This window comes from Melospiza georgiana, chromosome 2 (genome assembly GCF_028018845.1).
Source record: "Melospiza georgiana isolate bMelGeo1 chromosome 2, bMelGeo1.pri, whole genome shotgun sequence".
NCBI lineage: Eukaryota > Metazoa > Chordata > Aves > Passeriformes > Passerellidae > Melospiza > Melospiza georgiana.
The window spans coordinates 35,022,763-35,045,918 of NC_080431.1; positions in this window are offsets into that span (position 1 = coordinate 35,022,763).

The window sequence follows — 23,156 nt, forward strand, 5'->3', positions numbered from 1 at the left end:
ACAGAGAAGCCCTGTATTTTTCCATTTCCCAAAGACTGATCTTTTTCTTGTTCATTTTCAGCAAGCTCTACTAACTGAAAAATGTGCTTATTAAATACTCTCTCTCGGGTTATGACTTTCTTAGTAATTATTAATGCTACACCAAAGCACAGAACAGGAATTATAGTCATGACTAGGGAATGGTTTTAAAATGTACATCTGTCTTCCTGTATATTTCAAAATGTGGAGATTGCATTATAGTCTCCTTCTTCAGAACAGCCTCTAACTATAGCACATTGAAGTAGAAGTTTCTTTTCCAATTTTCCTACTTTCAACTGTTATTCAACTAATGATTTTCAGACACTTTTAGATATTTGCACCTCTTTTTTTCATGTATTTGCCCCATTACTTTCCCCTATGGCCTGCAGAATTCTTTCATCTTAACAAAAATAAGTCTGCAGTTGTGAGATTGTACTACCTCTGCAGAAGTATGGATTACTCCCAATATTTATGTGCTTTGCCTCTCACTCATTTTTTCACAATTATGTGAGATTTGCATTTGGGGGTTCTACACATTCAACCAGACATTTTTTTCTTACATGTGGCTCCTGGTTATATGCCCTTCTTCCAGTTAAATCGTTATAATTTCCTGTTAAATAATTATAACTTCCAGAATCTGTGATTCTGTGATTATAACTTCCTGTGATTACTGATCTAATTCAGTCAGGTTTCTAATAATGATTTTTCTTACATTTGCATTTGATGAGGGAAGATGTATTACAGTTATTCTCTCTATTAGGTAATGTTCACTAAAGCGTTCTCTAGGTAGAAAAAGAAAAAGGTAAAAGTAGATGATGATGACATGGCCTTTTAGGACATCCTTGTTATTCTGCAGTCTGAAGTGTGACACAGTGTACAGAGGGCAGATGTAAGGCAAATGAGAGTTCAGTAACAGTGCAGGGTTATTCTGAGATGATTACAAAAACCTGACACCGATGAGGCTGGTATCATACCCAAAGAGGATGCGTTTATAAAGTTACAGCTAATACAGACTTCAGGACTGGAGCTGACCCACCTCTTCTCTGAAAAATGAGAAGAATAGCTGCAGATCTGCTCAGAGCTCAGGCAGCACTGCCTCAGCAAAGGGCTGTGTGTGAATAAGTGATCTCCAGCCGCAGTGGATGTATCTGTGGATATACCCATGACATTGTCAAGTGACTGTTCCCTGGTCCTCTGCTCCCTAGGGTCTGTAAAGCAAAAGCTCTTTAAGATACACTAAGGACTTTTTGCTCTTTTGGATTTCTGGTGAACATGCCTGGAAATATCTTGTGCTTGTACAGGATTTGACTCATGACATCTGAGAGTATTCTTCTTACCCAAGGAAAGAAAGTCGTGATCAAAACAATTCTGACCTCTGCGCCATACATGATGTCTCAAATGTATCCTGATAAGAAGAATTCAAGAAATAATAAATTCCAAGGCCAGCCAGCCTGACCTCTTGCACAGAGCAGGTCATAAGATTTTATTCTGCAACTCTTTCAAAAACCATAAAATTCCATTGGTGCTGAACTCTTATGTGAAAGTTTAAATCTTTTTAAGTCACTGTCACAATTATGCATTTTCCAGTTGAAGTTAACACTACTGACAGGGAAGGAGAGGATGTGAACTCAGACCCCACTCCAACCTCAGCCCTACTTCCAATGGTCTAACTTCACTGTAGCACAACATGAAGAGTAGCAAAGCAAAATGCTGTTAATATGATAGCATCTGATTTTGCATTTTTTTTTTTCTACATAGCATTCATGGTATGTAATTTAAAAGTTTTTGATTGCTGTCCTGAGCAAGTCAGTTGCTTTGATGGAACTACCATTCTCAAATGCTTTATTTTATGAAATTGAAATTTCATTATCTTTCTTTTTTGCATACCAATCCCGTTTTCTCATCCTGTACTGAAAAATATGTATAAATGGATTCTGAAACTGTATAAAGACATGAATACATAGAGTGCTTGCTTTTCTTATATATGAAAAAAGTCCAGATTTGTTTAATGGGCAGCACATTTCTCAGTACAGGTCAAAACCAAGCAGGAATAAAATATGAATATGTTAAACCATGTAGGAGAAAGGCATGACTGAGAAGTAAACTAAATAGGAGGTAAAGAAACTTTGAATCTTTTCAGAAAAACCTTATTTTCTGAAGGTTTTCCCTATCCACTTTCGAGAGCTTAAAATTAAAACCGTAGAAAGTATCAATCAAGTTTTGAACTACTTTTCTCAATACAAGTTCTCCTTCATTGAACACATTTGGTAAATTCCTTTTTCACTGGTGGAACACAGAGGCATACATGAACTGTTTTTAAATTGAGTCTATTTAATTAAGATTTTAATCCTAATGTTATATAGCAATAATACAGGTCATTCATCAGCTACTATTGCAAACTTGATTATATTCTTAACTGTCTCAATCAACATAATTTCAGGAAATGGGAAAGGAGTCACAAGCCAATTAAAAAATGCACATTGTTCTTATTATATTGCTGAATGAAAAAATCTGCTGTCCTGAAGGTCAAATTTCCCTTCATGACTATTTTCCATAGAAGTTTTCATTTCTTATTGCCTTCTATTTGGTTATCTCTGAATCCAAGAGGTTGTGTACTTGTAGTTGCACTTCCACAACTGTAAACAAACACCCAATGCTATTGAAGTACAAAATTAATAGATAAATTGAATGTTTTATGACTTTGTTACTGTTGACAGTTTGTGAGTATTTTAGATCTGCCTCAGTTTTATCACAACATTCTGCCCTATTAATATAGCTAAGTAGGTCACAGTGCATGTGCATGCAGATGCATACATATCCTTTTTAATCTCCCTTCAGAATTCTTTTAACTAGTTAACGTGAAAATGAAGGCTATAATCAGAACTTTTTAATATTTCCTGTGAGGAAGAAAAACAGTGCAAAACTGATAAAATCGACATGCATCTCTTAATGTAAAAGAAGAAAACGTATGTAGCAGGACGAGTAAGCAAAACAACATTTGTAGTTACACTACTCTAAAATTGGTTTAATTCTGTGCCTTTGAGAGAACACAGCTTCTTTATATTTCTTTGAAATCACTGAAGAATATTTTAAAGAAAAATATTTTTCCTTTATAGTTTCCTTACTGCAGATATTTACTACTCATGTATTATCTTGCACAATAGGATTATTAGTTGCAGCTCTCTACTTTCAGAGTTTGGCATCATAAAGAATAACTAAATGGAGCAGAAAGTCTAAACCTCCTCAATAGACAGAATCAGCTTTAATATCCAATTCTCTTTCTGATGCAATTAATTATGCAAGTCACAACTGCACACGCTTCACAGCAACAGGAAAAAAAGGTGTGGGTACTCTCATGTCTCCTCTCCTGGATTCTATGAGTAAATTCTCTCTTTCTGTCCTACTGTTGCAGATACTTTGTTTTTTCTTCTAGTCCCCCAATATATGTTTGTCTTCAGAACATATCAAATCTGCAGTTAGAAGTAAGATTTTTCTTCTTGCTCTTACCATATTTCTCCTTGCCACCTCTTTGAATATTTGACTCTCTTTTAAGCTATGCACAGGCATGTACATGTTTTATTAGGTCTAAATATATGCTCTTCTGAAAACTGAAGATAGAAGCCTGAATTTGATAAAGACACAGATGCTTTATTTTTAGAAATTTCAGCCTACCTTGTAGCAACACTATGGAAAGCCATAAAGGAGCTCAGATCAAGAAGCAGTAGGGTGACATTGCTGCAACAGTTTGTGCAGGGTTAGCTTAAATCCAATTGGGGAAAAACATTCCCATAATATTTCCTGTACTCGGTGTAGTTAGGCATGGAAATGTGTTAAATTGCTGCAAGCAGGTTTTCTGCCTTTGGAAGGGTCAGAGATACAAATGTGTGTAAGCATGCATGGGGAAATTCAGATTCTGATGATGATTTTAGCAGGGGCCATTATATTGAGAAGGAGGATGTATAAATTAATCAACAGTAAATATTAAAGAGAAGAACATTTTCCTCAGGCTTTTCCACAATGAAGCAGCAACATGGAATTTAAGATGTCCATGTCTGAAGTCAGAAAATTGCTTTGCAGCCTTTATTTTGACTGAAGTAGGTTCTTGAATTCCAACTCCAGCTTTCTAAAACTACTATCTGTTTGCTGGGCAGCATATTACTTGTGTAGCTTCTTGGACAAATTTATTAACTTTCATACAAAATTTGTGGTATCTGGGGATATGATTTAAACTCTTCTATGCTTCAGCTGATCTTTGTCAACTCAAGGGCAGGCTACAAAGACTGCAGAATCCGTTTTTTGTTTCCTTTTTTTTTCTTCTTGTATGACTTTCCCCTCCCACTACTTTCAGAAAGGAATTTCTGCCTTAAAATATAGGCTGAGGGTGATCTCCATCTCAGGTGTAGCTGAGAATTAAAACCTCTGAATGCTATCATAGACCCAGCTGCATTTTGGAGGAAGCACAGTTCAATATAAAGGGTCTCACTGTCCCTGATCCATCATTATGGAGTCAAAAATTGACCTTACAAGTTGTGTAATGCTGATTTCCTCCAGGTCAGTGAGGGCCAGCCCTCTTTGCTGCAGATTCATCCTTAAGGGGGTGAACTGGAATGGTACAAAACATGTCCAGGGAATAAATGCAGGGGCAGTTTCTGTGCTGAAGTGCTCAGTGCTTGAGCTCCTGGTCCCTGTGTGCCAAGCAGCACAGATGTCCCCGCAGTGGCTCTCTCTGCTGCTGGGGGCAGAGCAGGTAGGAGCTGCTTTGTAAGCCCTTGTAGGACACAGCTGTGAAATACTCCTGGTGGCCCCGAGCAGGCTGTGCCCTGGGGATGTGTGGGCACGTCTGGAGGCAGAGGCTCAGCTGCCAGCCTACCTGCTTTGCAGAGGCTGTGTTTGCTTAAGTGATGCAGGAGCCCTGAGGATGCCTGGCAGCTGAGGCAGGCTCCTGAGGACCTGCTTCTCAGACCTAGGCAACTGCTGACACATAAATGGCACTTAGGTGGTTTTATGAGCCCCAGCAAACATTTCAGTTTATGAGGTCTGAGGCTAGTAAGGTTTTCAAAGAATCTTAAATGGGATTTAAGCCATCCAAGAGTTGCCAAAATATTTTGAATATAAGCTACCTTGGATTCTTTTAAAAACGTCACCTTAGTGTGAAATTGTTATTAGCAATGAAGAAATAATTTTATGACTCTATTGTAAATCACACGTATTTGTTTGTTCTCTGTAAGGGCAAAAAATCTGAGGAAAAAAATATTTTTCTGCTTCACACAGCTCTGAGGCTGAAGTGGGTGCAAGGTATCCATTTGAGTCTAATTACCCAACTAGGCTGAGCACAGCCAGTCCAACAAAAACCCAGCTGTAGTTTTTAATTGCCTTAAATGAGCTCCTAAATAACTATGTGGAGTTAAACCACAGCACAGAGAACACAATACAAGTGCATAGAAACCCTGAACACCCAGGGCTCTAGAGTGCTCAATTAAACTTTCCTTGATTATTCAATACAACAGAAGTGTGCAAATTAAAGGCTTTCATGCTACAGCAGGCTACGACCTCATTCTCAAGTTTCAATATTGCAATGTAACTTAATTAAGATTTTCCCCACACAAAGCATAACCCTAGAGGTAACTTTTGTTCCAAATACCTCATATAGGTATTTCTCCTGCTGTTAAGTGAATGGCTCCTAGTGAAGCAAAATAAATATTATTCTGGCATTGACTCACTTTTTTTGTATACACTGAGAGCAGAGAAAGGAACAGTATGAAATCATTAAAACATTTAAATCACCATGCTGAAATACAGTTGCTGAAAGGCCTCATTCTCATTGCATTCAGACTGTAAAGTGCCTTAAAATAGTTTGTGAAGAACCCACAGTAATTTCTGATTCTGTGGCAGATACTCAGTTTGAATAGGCACAAATTGTGTGGAAACCTGCAAGTGCAAAATTTTTGCCCCATTTAGGTCAGTGGTACAAAACTGGTAAAATCAATATGCAGTAGAAAGAGCAGATTCATCTCAGTATGTTTGTTTGTTCATGTGGTGTCATGAAATGTTGGGGGTTTTAATAACTGTGAAGTACCTGGAGTCACTGCACGAAAGGCCTTTCAAATTCAATGAAGCATTAATTATATGGACAAAATGCCAAACACATGGGAAATGGTTGTGAGAATATGCTGGGTTTGTCCTTTATACTTAGTTTAGAACCACTAAAATGTATTAATCACTCTCTTTAAATTGGACTATTAAAATGGAAATCTTAGACAACAGAATAATTTAATCTCTGTACCAAGTTACACTTCACACCAAAAGTCTTACTACAGTTGGAACAATTTGTGCCCTTCTAAATGTTTGAATTAACTGCCAAATTACATTGCTAATACTGATGTAAACAGTATACTGTTGCTTTGAAAAGCTTTTTTCTCCAAATATTTATTAGTAAATTCAATTACTGAAAGCAAAAATACATCTTAATTTTATTATGCAGTTTGTTTGACCACATTCGTCTAAGCAGACTGAGAAAGCCATGTCACTTTATAGTTTTACCTCAGTTATTGGACAAATTTATCTGTTGCTTTATATTATTCACACCTTTCTTTGACATTTCCCAGTCTTCCATTATCTTATCATTGTCTTTTATCTTCCTTTCAAAAGGTGACATTAGAAGCTGGTTAGATGCCATTTTTTGACTCCACATCAGTCAGTTCTGTTTTTTCCAGAATGAAACTTTCAATCCCATTTCAGGAAATTAAAAAACAAGAGTTCAACATTGACACAAGAATAATTTCCTTTGTCCCAATATTTTCTTCTACATAGTATATAAGCCTAAATCACCCCTGAGGCATCTAAAAGCTATGCTTTGTCATCTCTGAATTTTAGGCACATAAGAACTGTATTAGGTCTCAGTAACAACACTGAAGACAGAAATCTCTGTTCAGCAGAGACCCAATAAGACCCAATATGGATATTTTACTTCTGAACATGTATGCTTAGTATATCTTCTAGAAAGATTAGTATTTCCCCCCTCAAATTAATTAATCAAAAATAAATTTCAATTGTATAAAAAATAAATAAAAGACAAATTCAATTACAGTTTTCTGATAACTCTCTTAAATTTGTGAACAACGTTGGCAACAATGTGAAAATGATGTACTTTTGGCCAGCTCACAGCAAACTCAATAAATGGTTGTTGTGGTCTCACCAGGAGCACTTCTTTGGAACAACCAATGGACTCAACAGCTGATGTCTGTAGGCTGTACTTTCTCACTGGGGTGTTAGGTCATGTTATCGGAGAGCAGCACAGGCCTCTTCTCAGCAGTCCGTGTAATCCTGCCAGTCAGTTCACATGACATTTTTGAAAGCCAACCAGGCAGCGACACAAAGGCAGAGGAGAATTACATTAGGAAAACGGGAGAAAAAATGAAGAAAATTTTGCATCAGGTAGCGATAAGTTTGAGGTAAATATTTTATTTCATCATTATATTTCAGGTATTTTTGAAAGTGGGTTTTGACATGTCTCTGTGATCTATAATACATATCTACCGCATAACTTCTGGATATAGACATAAATCTACAGAAGTGGGAAACTTTTCTCTTCAACTTGCTGTCAGATTCTTTAATGGTAGGGAATTCAATCAAGAATATAAACATGCCTCTTCACTCAAGCTCTGTGTGAAATGACATTTACAAAAATAAAAAGCTAAATCCAAAAAATCTAACTTTATGTCTGTTGTACATTTGTATGTGTATAATGCCAGCATTGGTCATTAGAAAATCTCTCTAAAATTACCCTGTTAAAAACATGAATAATCCTTATGAATTTAGTGTTATGAAATGCTAGAGTGCAAATACAATTCTTCTAAATATTTCACCAGTAGGAAAATAAATAATGTAAAATACCTGGTCATTAAAATGTCTTCTGGAAAGAGAGACTAATAGTAAGTGAGATATTTTATCATTAGGACTTGCTAGGATCAGAAAGAATGAGGTAGGAAAGCACTTTCATCAAGTCAACAGATGATTCTCCAGAAGAATTTTTTGTTCGTTTCCTCCACTGTCTGATGTTTTTTTAGAAATTGTAGTTGAGAAGCATTATTTAATGTTCAGTAAGTCTAGCAAATATCTATGCAATAGCCTCCTAACTGATGTTTAAAACCACTGCACAATTATTTTTATTGTGCAATTTTAGAGTATTATGAAACTGCTAATGAAACTATTATCTCTAGCTTCCAATTTTTTTACTAGTTAGCAGTAGTGCAGTATTTTCAGAGAAGCAAATGAAAATCCAGCATTCTTCGTTAAAATAGACTAATATGGAAGTACTATTAAGGAACATCTGTTCTCTTACCATTTTCAGCTGCCCCAGTTACAATGATCATCCTTTTTAATTGCTAAACACCTGTCTTTTATTATATTTGATAGCAATTCTAAATTTCATTTAATTTCCAGTCTCTTATCTGATTTTGAAAATGTTTTACTTCTATAATGCCCATTTACATGGTTTATTACCTTAATTCTTCTATTTAATCTTGAGAACCCTAAAAATGATTATGGGATTAATTGTGCAGGAAAGTGATATTTCTCCCTTTTAGTATAAACCAGATACCTGCTCTCCAGTCTATTTGGGGAAAAGGGTAAGGAAAAGGAAAAGGAAAAGTAAAAGGAAGGGAAGGGAAGGGAAGGGAAGGGAAGGGAAGGGAAGGGAAGGGAAGGGAAGGGAAGGGAAGGGAAGGGAAGGGAAGGGAAGGGAAGGGAAGGGAAGGGAAGGGAAGGGAAGGGAAGGGAAGGGAAGGGAAGGGAAGGGAAGGGAAGGGAAGGGAAGGGAAGGGAAGGGAAGGGAAGGGAAGGGAAGGGAAGGGAAGGGAAGGGAAGGGAAGGAAAGGAAAGGAAAGGAAAGGAAAGGAAAGGAAAGGAAAGGAAAGGAAAGGAAAGGAAAGGAAAGGAAAGGAAAGGAAAGGAAAGGAAAGGAAAGGAAAGGAAAGGAAAGGAAAGGTCCTTAAAATTAATAGTTTCTAGTGCCATTAGCTTGAAGATAGAGTCCTGCTTCTCAAGGTAGTGCCACTGACTACTTACTGTCATTGTTGAACACATTAAATGTGTGAGTATTGCAAATACCAGCAAGAAATAAAATTGAGCTAGGGTAAGCCCTTCTTTTAATAAAGAGCAACAGAGAAATAGTATATGTGACACCTTGTTCTCACTTGCTCTGAGCATCTTCTTCCCACTTTCTGTCACATACTAACCCATGAGGTCAGTTTTGGCTTCTATATCAAAACTCATGACACGGGACACAAATTTGGTATTCCAAATGAAGTTATTTAACCAGACTGATTCTCTACTGTAAATAATTGCTCTTTGGTATGTGTGAAAAAAAAAAGCTGATAAGTTACTTCCTCAAAACAACCAATATTTAGATCTTCCATACTCATACATGGGATCAGGATCATGGGAAGTGTCATACTAAGTGGCATAGTAATTATTGGAATCATAGAATAGTTTGAGTTGGAAGAGGATGTTTTAAATGTCATCTAGTCCACCTACCAGTGTACTTGAAGAAACCATGCTGTCTGTCTGTCTGTCTGTCTGTCTGTCTGGAATCACCTCCCTGTTCTCCTTTTGCCTTAGCACAGCTTCTAGGAGGATCTGCTCCATGATCTTCCCAGACACAGAGGTGAGGCAGACAGGTCAGTAGTTCCCAAGGCACTGTTTTCAACCCTTCTTAAAGATGGGTACAAGTCTGGCCCATCCCAGATACCTGACACAGGAAATCTTTCAGTCAGCAGGTACAGTGTGTCTAGGGGAAAAAGTTCTTCTTTTAATCTCATTATTATTATATGCCCTGAAGAATGAAAATTAATTTTTATTTTTTAACTCCTATTTGTTTTAGTTTTTACAAATGGAGTTTGGTACTGTAGCAAGATTGTCTCTACAGGGTATGAATGTACATCCACATATTTATGTATGGGAGAATTCTACAGAAACAGAAGTAGCAGGGCTTTTATTTTGTCTCAGTAGCCATGCAATTATTAAATAAGAATATTTGCAAATAAAAACTTCTCAAACTAAATACTAATATCTCTATTCAAGCGCGAGACTATTGGATCTTCCATTATCATTTTCATGACTTGAAATTCAAGGCATACAGTGAGAAAGGCTCATGGGCTACAATTGCAAACCTGCTGCATTTAGTGCTGTGAGCCTTCCATGTTCTTATTGATATCTCTGACATTCATGCATGTAAACAACCTGCACAACATGATTATGCTTTTCTGTAGTTGTTTGTGTTTTTAGATCTCCAAGTGTTTTTGCAAAAGATGGCAGAACTTTCATATTATGCATGCTAAAGGCAAGCTAAAGGAATGCCAGCATTTCTGCTCTCTCACCTAAGAAAAATGGAAAAACTGGCAGAAGAGTTGCCTCTCAAAGCCGAATCATTTGCAGTTCTCATTGCAATTTATGAGTCTTCCAGTGTCAGCTCTAGGTATAAACACAGAAAACACTGGCTGAGAGCAGTAGATTCTGGGAATGGCCTGGGTGAGCCTGTGTCAAGCCACTTGGACACACATCTGTGCCAGCCCACAATGGATACTCTAGAGCTGCACATGTAGTTACAAGCCACGAATGCCACAGATCACACAGGGCCCTGCCCCTGGACATGTAGCACACAAAGCTGCTCAGGTGTAGCCACAGAGTTACACTGAAATCAGGAGTACATCTGCAAAGTTCAGCATTGTGATTTTCTTCATTGCTGCAATTATTTTTGTTCAGTTACAGGCTTAATTAATCAAGCCCAAATCCAAAAGCTGAGCTTCATTAATTGAAAGTTCAGCCTCAGTGTTTCAAATAAAAAGCTTGACATCAACTCTAATGATCTTCAGAAGTGTTTAATTCCTTCCAGAAGTACATCTTTCCTCTTTTCCTGTCTTTCTGTTTCAGATGTTAATGGCAATTTCATTATTAATAACAAGGAAATCACAAGTCTTTAGTTTGATGGTTATGTAAGCCAGTTTGAGATTTTATCAGAGCTAACACTGGCAAATCTTGGTTCTAATAGCCTGTGGGTGCCTCTGAAAATAGTTTGATTTGTTTGTTTCTCTCTCTTTTTGTGTCTTACACTGTTATCCAACTGCCAGTGGTCTGAATGAGAGTTCTCCACAGACAAGTATTGCTAGAGCCAGATAACTTAATATCTTTAGCACTCTCCTTCTCTAAAACAGAATGACAAATTCAGATGTTCAGATGTTTTCACTTTTTTAGATATTGCATGCTGATTACTATGTGGTTCAACACATTAGTTTGCCAAGTGCTTACTCATTTGAACATACTAATGAACTTGTAAAGAATACTAAATTGGTCTGTTTCGATGAACAAGCTGCTGAATAAGCCTCCAACATACTGAGTACTGTGTCAGTCATCTTACCTTGTGGGATGTGGGGTTTTGTTCTCAGCCAATTAATTGACCATCTTTAGAAATGCCTAGATATATAAGTAGTTATATTTAGTTATCTTTAAATTGTCAGTAAATAATATTAGATTTTTTGATAGTTTCTATCAACCTAGTTCCATTTAATTAAGAACTTGTGGAATTTTATATGTATACTTTCCAGGAAGAAGAGGAGGGGAAGGGTGAGAGGGGGAATTAGGAGGAGAGATGAGTAGGAGGTGGGAAATGGAATAACAAAATATTCCTCTTGATACATTTTCTCACTCCTACTTCTGCCTAATAGAGTTTAGCTTTGAAAAAGTATACTTTGAAAAAATGCACAATGTTGACTGTGATTAATGCTCACCAGTAGGTCTAGCTAACTTTTCTGGGACTGAAAAAATTGAGAAATATAGTGAAAAAATTGATGCTGTTGATAAGTGTACCTGTGACTCAGAAGTGTGCTCTAACAGGTTGACTTAAGATAATTGAGAAATTAATTTTACCCTCTGCTGTGTTCTAAGTAAAAAAGCTTCCAAAAGCTTGCTACCTGCTGTCTTTTAATATGGTAATTATGTCTGAGCAGGTTTTTTTCTGCTGTTAATCTATGCCTTGAAAAGCCTGATGCCTGTATGTAAATATTAAATTTTCAAACTGGGAGTCTGATAATTTAACCATTTCACCTGAGGAAAGACTGTGAAAGGTAGTACTTATTTCATCAGATAAGAATATTGTGTCTGTTTTTACATAACCAGATAGTAGTTAACTAAAGGCAACTGCTTCCCCATCTTAGATTTGACCCTGCACTTCTCTGGCTTCCATGTGATTTTCTGTTCCTCAAGGTTGTGGCACAAATGTTTTCAGAAGAAACAGAAGGATGAACGCTGGTGGCAATAAACTGTCTCTCTTATGTTATGAAGAAACAGTATAATTTTTTTCTGGGAAATATTTAAATGTATCTTGGTGTAGGGTCTTTATTTTAGCCTGATAGCACAAAACTGTGACAAACTCACTTCTGACTTCCCACTGATTGGAAGCTCAAGGCATGCAGAACATAACATGGGAGCTTCATGCTGGGTTGGTCTCTAGCCATCAAGTTCATAGAGACAGTTACTGTGAAGAATTTAGTTTTCTTTGTTTTCCAGCCAAACCCTGTAAGCTGTGGGCAATAAAAACAGTGGCGTGTATAATATTGTCAGAGTTTTAAGTATCCTTGGACTTTATGTACGTTATAACCTTCATGCAGCTTAAAATCATTGTCATGATTTTGATTTTATCACATTGTATTAGGTTTGTGTGGCCATGGGTTTGGTAGTGGGAGGGCCACAGGGGTGGCTCCTGTAAGAAGCTGCCAGAAACTTCCTCAGTGTCCAGCAGAGTCCCTGGTGGGAACCACCAGTCCCTGGTGGCTCCAAAGATGGAGATGCCTCTGGCTGAGGCTGGGCCAATTAGAAATGGTGGCAATGCCTCTGTGATATCAAACCAGAAAGTGAGGGGACAGTTCTGTGTGCAGCCAGAGAAGTGCAGGGTGAGAACATGTGAGAAGAAGAACTCTGCAGACACCAAGGTCAGTGCAGAAGGAGGAGCAGGAGGTGCTGCAGGTGCCAGAGCTGAGATTCCCCTGCAGTCTGTGGTGGAGCCAGCCTGTGGTGAGGCAGCTGGGACCCTGCAGCCCATGGAGGTCCACAGGGATGCAGAGATCCAGCTGCAGCCTGTGGAGGTGCCTGTGCTGAGGCTGGTGGAAACCTGGAGGAGGCTGTGACCCCATGAAGAGCTGTGGAGAGAGAGGTCCCTGATCCCAGGCTGGAGCAGCCTGTCCTTGGAGGACTGCACGCGCTGCAGCGGAAGAGTGACCCACACAGCAGCAATTTTGGGAGGACTGTTGCCCATGGGATGGACCCATATTCTGCAGGTTGCCCAGAGCTGCTGCTAGTGAGATGGAGCCACATCAGAGAAGTTCATGGAGAGTGGTCTCCTGTGGGAAGGAGTTTATGGTGCAGCAGGGGTACGACTCCTCTCTCTGAGCAGTGGGAGGAGCCTCGGGTGATAAACTGACCGTAGGCTCCATCCCCTGTCTCCCTGTGCCTCTGGAGTAGGAGGTAAAGCTAGGAAGGAGGAAGGGGTGGGGGTGAGGTGTTTTATAAGGGCTTATTTTACCTCTCATTATTCCGTTCTGATTTTTTAAGTAAGAAATTCCCTTTGTATCTCTAAGCTGAGGCTGTTTTGCCCATGATGGTATTTGATGAGCAATCTCTCTCTGTCCATATCCCAACACATTAACCCTTTGTTAAATTTTCTCCCCTCTGTCCAGCTGCAGAGGGGAATCAGTGAGTGGCTTTTGTGAGTGCCTGGCATCAACTCATGACACAAATTTCTAGTGTTTAAAACTGCAAGAAAAAATATGCCTTAAGGTCAGTAGAAAATGGAATTTGGACTCCGTTGCAACTATTCTTCTTATCTAAATTATGTGTACCTAGGAATGTCATATAGCAAACCATAAAACAGCTTTTGATCCAGAAATGGAAGTAGAGATCCTGCAATTCTGCACATGTTGCCTCTCTGGGAGCCTCCCAGGCTCTGCTCTACTGGCAGGACTGTGAATGGTGTAATCAGATATGCAGCGACTTCTCTTCATCAAGGACAAGCAGTGGATTTTTCCTCAGGTTGTGAACCAAAGTAAAAACTAGCCTTTACTGGGTGCATCTGTGTTGACCTCAGCCCTGTAATTTCAGTATTCTTTGATCCCTTTTTAAACATTCCTTTAAATGTTAAGAAATATACAATGAGGCTATGCATTGTATTACAAGAGCAAGTAGTGGTCCCAGTTGACAATAGCTCATTTGTATATTACAAGAAAGAGTGGGGAAAGACTGAACTAAAACCCACTTTTTGCCTAGATCCTTTATATCTTGAGATCCAGTAAAGTCACCTAGAAAATCATAGAAAGGTGTTTCTCTGATTAAAAAAGAAAAACAGAAACATATTCAGTACTTACCTACTCTTAAGGAGAGATTAGTAGTCCTGTTTACACAAGGATAATGTGCTGAAACAAATAAATGAAATGGAGTGGGTAGTCTTTCATTTAAATGCCACTGACATTTTCTTAAAGCTCCAACTAGTCTTTCTTCTCATCTTTAGAATGCCTTATAAAGAGTATAACTAAGTTCAGAAATTTCAAATTGAATTGCCCTATAGGGATAATGATAACTTTCAAATCTCACAGAGTGGCCTTCTCCAAAATTCAGCTCTTTACATTACTGTGCCATTTTTATTTTATTGTGCCAACTTCTTTCTGACTTTTTCTTTGGAGACTCTGGAAAATGGTTATATTAGAAATGAATAAAATCAAACCCCAGAAACACAATTCCAAAGCCCTGAAAGCACTTGAATAATATGAAAAATGAATTATGAAGTAAAAACACAGTAAAGATAGCTATTGTTGGATGGAGTGTAATTCAGTGGAAGAGAAATAAAATTATATTTAAATGATGATTTACAAAAAGTTTCCTTTTATTTTACATGTGAACTATAGTTTCAGGATAAGAAATTATAGAGTTTGATAAGGAAAAAAGTTTGATGAACAATTAAATATATTATGAATTTGTTTTGAGTAATAGTTGAATGCTCTCTTTCTTGAGTTGCTTTAAATACATGTTATTTTATTTTTTTCTTTCAGGAATGCACAGTATAGGTCCACAGAGACTTCTTTGATCCTCCATTTGGGAAATGGTTGCCACATGGAATTTTGTTATTTCTTTGTTGTTGAAGTAGTATTTTTGCAGCAGTGTTTATTTGAAGAAATTCAAGTAGTAGCCAGGGGAGGCTGATTACATGACATAAAGTGCCTTCTTTGCTCTTACCTGGTTAAGATTAAAATCTTTGCTTCACACAATCTCCTTAAATATTTATTTATTTATTTTCATATATTCCTGTCTTTTCACTGTAAAAGTAAGTTATGTGGGACAAAAGTCTTGTCTTGCAAAGCCTCAGGGGCATTAAACTAGAGTGAATAGAAAAAAAGAGTGCTTTTTCACCATTGTTTTTTTGCTTATAAAGTAATTTACATGAGACTAAAGGAGGCAGAGAATGCTACTCTTTTGTTATGAGTAATACAGAGAAATAAATAGGTGCAGCTGCAGCTGCTGTTAATGGTAGGGAATTGTGCTTCTCCATAACCACTATTATATTGTGTAAGTAGAAGCTTGTATATTGAGTTGGTCAGTCATGTTATCTGAGTTATTCTGCTCTTGATTTATAGTTTGCAAGTAGTGCAGAATCAGCCTTAAGGCCTCAGCACAACATAGGATCACAGATTTGAAAGAGTGAGAAGTTTAACTACTTAATGAACAGAAGTTGTTTTTTTTTTTCTTGTAGGTAAGTATAATTTATTCAATGAAGTTGGTAACAAGAGAAAAATCAATATTTTTTTTAATAAATGCATGTATTATTGTACCTTAATGGTATTTTGAAATGAATAATTAGTTTCTTTACAGGTTGTTAAAAATTAAGAGAAAAAACAAGTGATGGTCTGTTGACTTCTATACTTACACATTTGAGCTGTAATTTGTCCATGACTCCCTTGAAGAAGTCCTAGAGATCTTGTGGTAGTTCTCTGACAACATAAACTCAATGCTCAATAGGTCAAAATGCAGTGCAATATTAGGAAATGATAGATCTATTAAGAAAGGAAATTATTTTGGTATGGTGTGTCCACGGCATATAATGTGTATATGTTTTTTTTTTATAGATACATATTTAAAACAGCATATAATCATCCACATCTTGATTAAGGTATGCCCTAAAATCCACACTATTTAGGCAGGACAAAGAAGGCCCACAATATAATTAGGGAAGATAAGAAACATAAGGCAGTATGGGCCAAGATGTGGAAGAGTTTCAGAGAGAAGGAGCTTTGTAGATAAACTCTCGTTAGTGAAAAGAAATTCAAGGTGTCACCCAATTAAACAACTGCAGAGTAGATTTTTAAATGGTGGAAAGTTTTTTTTTGTTTGTTTGTTTTTGTTTGTTTGTTTGTTTGTTGGTTTTGGGTTTGTTTTTTTTTTCCTCTACGGAGACAGAACATTAAGTTGTAGGGCTCATCTGTGACAAGGCGTTCTGGAAATCAAAAGAGTGCATGACTCCAAATAATAGTACTGAACAAAATCTTCTATCAAGCACTGTGTTCTGGAGCCAACATCTGAACCTGGAAATCCTGAACCAGAGGATTTCTACAAGGTGCCTGTGGAACCTTTTCATACACATTTCCTCTTAACATCTGCTACTGGCTAATGTGAAGATGGTAGAATAGGAGGATGCAATGACTGCTTCTCTGCTGCTAAATGAAACATGGTAAGGGACCTTCCTCTGGTTTTAAGGCCAAGTATTACATCTTGGCTGAAACCAAACTTCACTTGGCTCTGGATCTCTTCTGGGCTTCATGCCATGCTTTTTTGTTCTTAGAAAATAGTTATAATTTTGTGGGAGTTTTGTTTGTTTGGGTTTTTTTCCTTTTTGTTTTTCAGTTCAAAGTGTCTGAAAGAACATGAAGTGTCATGGACATCTTTTTGTGCAAATCCTTTTCTTGGGATTTTTTCTTCCTGAGAAGCTGAGAGGCTTCAGGAACAAAATGTAAACAATGGTAATCTGCTGCTGTGGAATGCGACAGGTCCATCTGTGATTGGTTCATCTGCTTGTTTGTAATTAATGGCCAATCACAGCAGAGCTGACTCAGACAGAGAGTCTGAGGCAGCTGCCTTTGTTATCATTCTTGTCCTTTCTGTTCTTGGCTCAGCTAGCCTTCTGAGATGAAACTTTTCCTTCTATTCTTTTTAGTATAGTTTTACTGTAATGTATATAACAAAATAATAAATCAAGCCTTCTGAACGTGGAGTCAACATTCTCATCTCTTCCTTCAACATAAGATCCCTGTGACCACCGTGACAATGAAGGAAGTTCACTGGGTTGGTAAACTCATACTAAAAGTCTGAGAATATCTTTTACAAGGTCTGGTATGTGTCACAAGGGCCAGCAGGGACAGTTCAAGCTCTGCAAGCCCTGTTGAGATACAGTGTGTGAAGGGAGCCAAGGCTGGTGCAGTCTAATCCAGACCACGTATTAGGAATGGCAGACAGCGTGCGGTACATCCTGAACTCTGCCTAGGCACTGCCCCAGGAGATGCTGCTTGGCACAGCTTAACCTGACCTCTGTAGCTAAGAGTTAAACAGTTCAGGTGATGGAAGAACCACTGCTCAAGCTTCTTGCCTTGAGTGTTTTTGTTTAGCAGTATTTCAGATGCACTGAGTGATGCCTTGCCTTCCCAGTGAGGTTATAACACAGCTTTTGTTTGAGTTTCTGGGAAAGGTAACTTGAAAATGTGATGTGTTTACTTTTTATCTAAAGGGAAATCCTGGCATAAATTTTTATGGTGGGGTCAAACATGGTTGACTATTATATTATTCATAAAGACATGTTTATTCTTTGAAGCTGTTTCAAGTTAGGGTAAGCTAACCACAAAGTTCCTTATCCCTAGATTTTTAAATCCCTGTAGGAATTTCCCCCAGCACCTTCTTTGTTTCTTCTGTAGAATATTTTGCTTTCATAAGTCTCCTGTCCCAAAAAAACCCTTGAAAAATGATTTAATATGCATTCTCCAATTTTTTGTGTCTTAGAGATGTATCATATACAGGCTGGACTACCATATAGTTTGCCTAAAATATCATATGAAACCAGAAATTTTATGTAACTTGTCAGTGACTTTCACTATGGTCTGTATTTCTATTCTGATGCATTTTCAACAGTTATTTTATTCAGTGGGAGAGAGATTTCAGTCAACAGATACTGTTAATTTTTATGTAGAACAAGGATGAAGAACTGAGAAGTTTAGCAGAGTATATAAGTGCAGCTGTGGATAAAATTAATTACTTGAACTAGCAGAAAAAATACCTATGCTGGAATATAGTTGAGGCAGTTAAAAACAAGGCCACAGTAAAGTAAGACTTTGGAGCTTTCCCAAAAATTAGTTGGAAAATAATTATTTGTATTTGGTTGAGAGACTTAAAACACATTCTGGATGCTGGATGCAGCTGCAGGGACCCCAGAGATGGCAATGAGTACATGAAGAAAGGGACACTCTCCTCTCTAAAGCCAGCTGAGGCTCCTTGGCTTATGAAGAATACAGCCCTTTTCAAGCAAGATGTGCTGCTTGTGACAGTAGCAAGTCTTGTGCCTTGAAAGTCTTGAGCGTCAGAAGTTGCCCAGGAGCCAGAGAATTTCCACCCTTGCATTACAAGAAAAGTGGACTGCAAAAGAAGCAGAAGTTCCAGAATACAGAAACAACCCTGGGGGGCAAACCAGAATGCTGACCCCAATTTTCACTTGTGCCAGGCAGCAACAGTGAACACACAAAAGATGAAGGAATCATTGGAACCTGCACAAAGAAGGAAAACTGGACAGAGACTTATTTACAACGTTGAAAAATGATGGATGTATACGCTGAAATAAAACCCAACCCAGCAGCTGAAAAACAAACAAACAACCTCCCGATGTTAAAATTTAATCCAGGAGACTTCATATTTCATTTTGTTTTGAAAAGCTTAGCTCCAAGTGCAAGTGTTAGAGAGAAGAGCAGTACACAAAACAGTATCTCTGGCTTCTCAACAATGTGTACTCTCTGTGGCAGCTCCTTTGAAATCCCTCAGTTCGCCCCATGAAACGACTGGTGCATTGTTCTTGGAGCACATTCGTTGTCTGCAGGCTCCATCTCAGCTGTTCTTTGAATTCAGCGAGGCACTGAAGTGCTACTCCAGGCCTTTGCCTGGTGATTCAGGACTACAGCAGGTGTAATTAAGCTCAGGCATGCTGGTAGGAAACCCAGGACTGCTCACACAGTACATATGCACTGTAAATGAAGCTCCTGTTGTTATAAAAGAGTCTGTTTTCAGTATCCTGCCATTCCTATTGCAGCACAGGGCCGTTCTGCAGCAGGGAATCCTTTTAGGTAACAGCAATGAGAACTGACTATGATGGGTTGCTTGACATGTGTCTGCAGGACCTGGGTAAAGGAGTTCAAACAGGAGGATTACGGGATTTTGAAGCCGTGAATACCTGACTTAACTCTTTGATGCTTGCCGTGAGGATTTTCTGACACTTAAACAGCACCAAAATAATTAATGTTAACAGTGCGATTGTTGTTATTTCAAAAAAAATTTGCAGAGATTATCTATGAACTCCTGGACTGCATGAACTTTCTATGTCAGGGTGCATGGTGCCTTGTCTGAAGAACTTGCTTAGTACTGAGCTTTTGTCTGAGGAAAGCCCTAGTGGCATTTGTCTGTAGATGTGTGTTTGAATTGCAACTGCCCTCATTTAAATAAGTAACTGTTTCTGGTAAAGCTAAATCTGTCTTATATGCATACAGATATGACTGTGCAGTACACTAAAACTAAAATGTCCTTACATGCCTCTTTAAGAACATAGACTGTTGCAAATTTAATTTTCCTCATGAAGAGTCAATGGATGATTTCGCAATCCTCAGAGCAAAACTCCAACTCCAGAATTTTTAGAAGAGCTATAAAATTCCACTTAAACTGTGGATGCAACACCCACGAAACTGATCTTAAGGAGAGCAGAATATTTGCCTTCTTCAAAATCAGTTCTATAAGAACATATAATAACCTTGGTATATTCAATTGCCTAATGGCCTCTTATTCATCTAGGTTCCAGTTCACCAGGATACTGAAGCAGATACATTACTTCAAATGCTCAAATAGTCCCCATGAAATGAAAGTTTATTTCCCCCCTGATATTAACTACCTGTGAAAATTCCCTAATGAGTAGAATCTTATAATATGAGCTGCTTTTGCAGGGACTTTGTATATAATTAACCTCTTTTATGCCACTGTGCAGCTTTAGAGTAATATTGAAATGCAGCATTCGAATCATGCAGCTTGAGAAAATAATTTGATTGCTAGATGGGATGTGCCCAAATCAGCAAGAACTCTGACAGGTCCTCTTTTCTCAGAACTAGACCAAAACTCATCTATCTTCTGCATACTCAAAGTCATGAACATAGTAGCATTAAAAGTGAAATATTTTATGCAAAGAGATGTTTTCTGTGTAGTTAAAAATACTTTTAATGACTTTATGACTAGAGATTATATAGAATGCAACAATGTTAGGGTTTGCTCTTAGATGAGGTTGTTTTCCATTGTATTATTATTAAAAACAGTCCTACAGAACAGGCCACTGCTATTTGAACAGTTTATTAGGCAGGAATAAACTATCTGAAATAAAATAAACTTCTAAAGGCAATAGAAAATAAAAAGGAAGCAGTCAGCAAATGACACAAGACACTGCTTGCTATTCTATTCCCTTCAGAGAATCTGGAGAGAAAATGGAAATGTCTGGATGTCTCAGGCAATTTTAACCAACAAACCAATGAAACTATTACCTCAACATTAACGTCAAATATGCTTTCTCATCCTTAAAAAAACCCCTCAAAAATAGAATACAACTCTTATATTTTGCAATCACAGGAACCGACCGATATCATTCTTCCACTCACTCTAACATTGCTGTGATTCAGTTTGAGTTCAAAATGACCACTAGAATCCCCAAATCACTAACTTTTTTCATTTGTTATCACTCCATCACTTTTGTGATTAAGGTAGTTTGCTAAAATAGTGGCTGAAATGTTCTGAGTCTCACAATAGCAGGTAAATGGCAACCTTAATGTGCTGGTTGCAGAGGGGTAATGACAGTACAAATTGTGACCAGTTTTGCAATCTTTCTGTACAGCTGTATCAGGAAATCAGCCAGTTTGGAGCAAATTTCTAGTCAGAGGCTCTTTGATGAAGCCTGAAGACAGCTTTAGAGTGTACCTCAGTTTTGGAGATCGTACTGATTTATTAGTTTTTTTTATTTCTTTAGGGTTTGTAATGAATTTGCTCATTGAACTTAGAATATTTTAACTAAAATTAAGACTAGCACTATGGGCAAAAATCTCCCCAAAGCCAGCTTTTCCAATGGGTAGAGCAGCGAGCCATAAGAGCACTGTTTAATTTGCCAGTGCTTCAGCTTCTGCTCTTTGCTGTGTGGAGACAACGGGCCCTCGGGAGCAGACAGCGTGGGTGGGGTTCATTTCTCAAATCCAGACTTCCACATGCGCTCTAATCACTCTGGGCTCCTTTCTAGGGTGCAGCTCATCTCATCCTAATTTGCAGGTCTGAAATAAATGGCAAGGACTCTGCTCTAGAATTGCCTGTTTTTTCTCCCTGGATCCTGCAGGAGCAGCTCATGCCGTTGGCATCCCAGGTAAGGTGAGACAAACCCTGTCCTTTGTGTTGGTACAGCAGAGCATAACACACACAAGGGACAGTCCTCAGTGCAGGGGGAGGCTGCACTGCTGCAGCGCTGTATAATAGATGTTACTTCCTTTGAGATAGCTAGACATTGCTGTAGGCTGCATGTGTTTTACCCCCTTGCTGATTTGCTCTCTGTGTAAGCATTTGTGCAGTAAAATAAAATAAAACAGCAAGAGCAGCAACAACAACAGTAATGATGATAATAATAATAATGATTATAATAGTCATCATCATCATCATCACCATCTTTTTTGTGTTGTGTTTTGCACCTTTACTCAGAGGCCACAGTCCTTGTGGGTGTTATGTCATTGACTTATAATCAGTAATGACAAATTTTAGGCTTATAGAAATATTCATTCTGAGGCAGAAGGGTTTACACAGCATTACTTGCCAAGGGACATCATCCTTCTGCTCATTTGTTTGTATAGTTAAGTTCCATGCTGTAATCCTTTAGAGTAGAAACATCCAGGTTTTAATGCATGTAAGGGATTGTGCAGGACTAGCTTTTTCTCTTTAATACACCATTACAAAGTGGGCTCTTTTATGGGGCAGATTTACAGATCTCCTGTGGAATCCATCACCTCTAGTCTACATTTTCATTGAAAGAACTTCTGACATGAAATTGTACACTTATCAAAGCCATACACAGAGAAGACAAGACTATTAGAAGGAAGGAAACAATTACTGCTCAAAACTGATTTTAATAACTTTTTCAGTGCTGTCCCTAAAAAATAAAAATGCAAATTCCCTGTTCTCTATTTGACTGTCCCTTACTCGTCCTGCCCCCTCTGCTGGCTGGTGGGTGCAGGATCACTTTTCACCCGGCCTTGGTCCCCGGTAGGTAGCACCTGAGGACTGTATTTTATGGATGAGAGCACAATGAAATATATAGGAATTCAGGAGCACCTCTCCTACAACTATGCAAAATAGTATTTTTCCTATGATGTGAATTTTCTAGGTAATTTTCTCAGTTAAAAGCCAGGCAGACCTTTAGTAACACAGGTAGCAAACCACAGATGACAAGTCTAGAAGTTTTTTAAGTATTCCTTTCTCCTTGAGAGTCTTCATGTTCTAAAATACAGGTGTATAAGCAGCTGGGTACTTCCCCATGGGGCCATCCTCAGCAGAAAAGGGAGTGTTCTTGCAGTCTAGGAATAATTGCAGTAGATGTGTGCCATCCATACAGTCTCTGGGAAAGAGAAGATCCCAAAGGAGACAGGGTCACTGACTTGATAGTTAGTATTTCTCTCCTCAGGAGTGGCACAAAGTAACTTTATTTATTAAGTTAGTTAGTAGTAAACCATGATTCATATTTGTGTTTATTTGGGATAATCAATTTAATCTGACATCTGATAAAATAC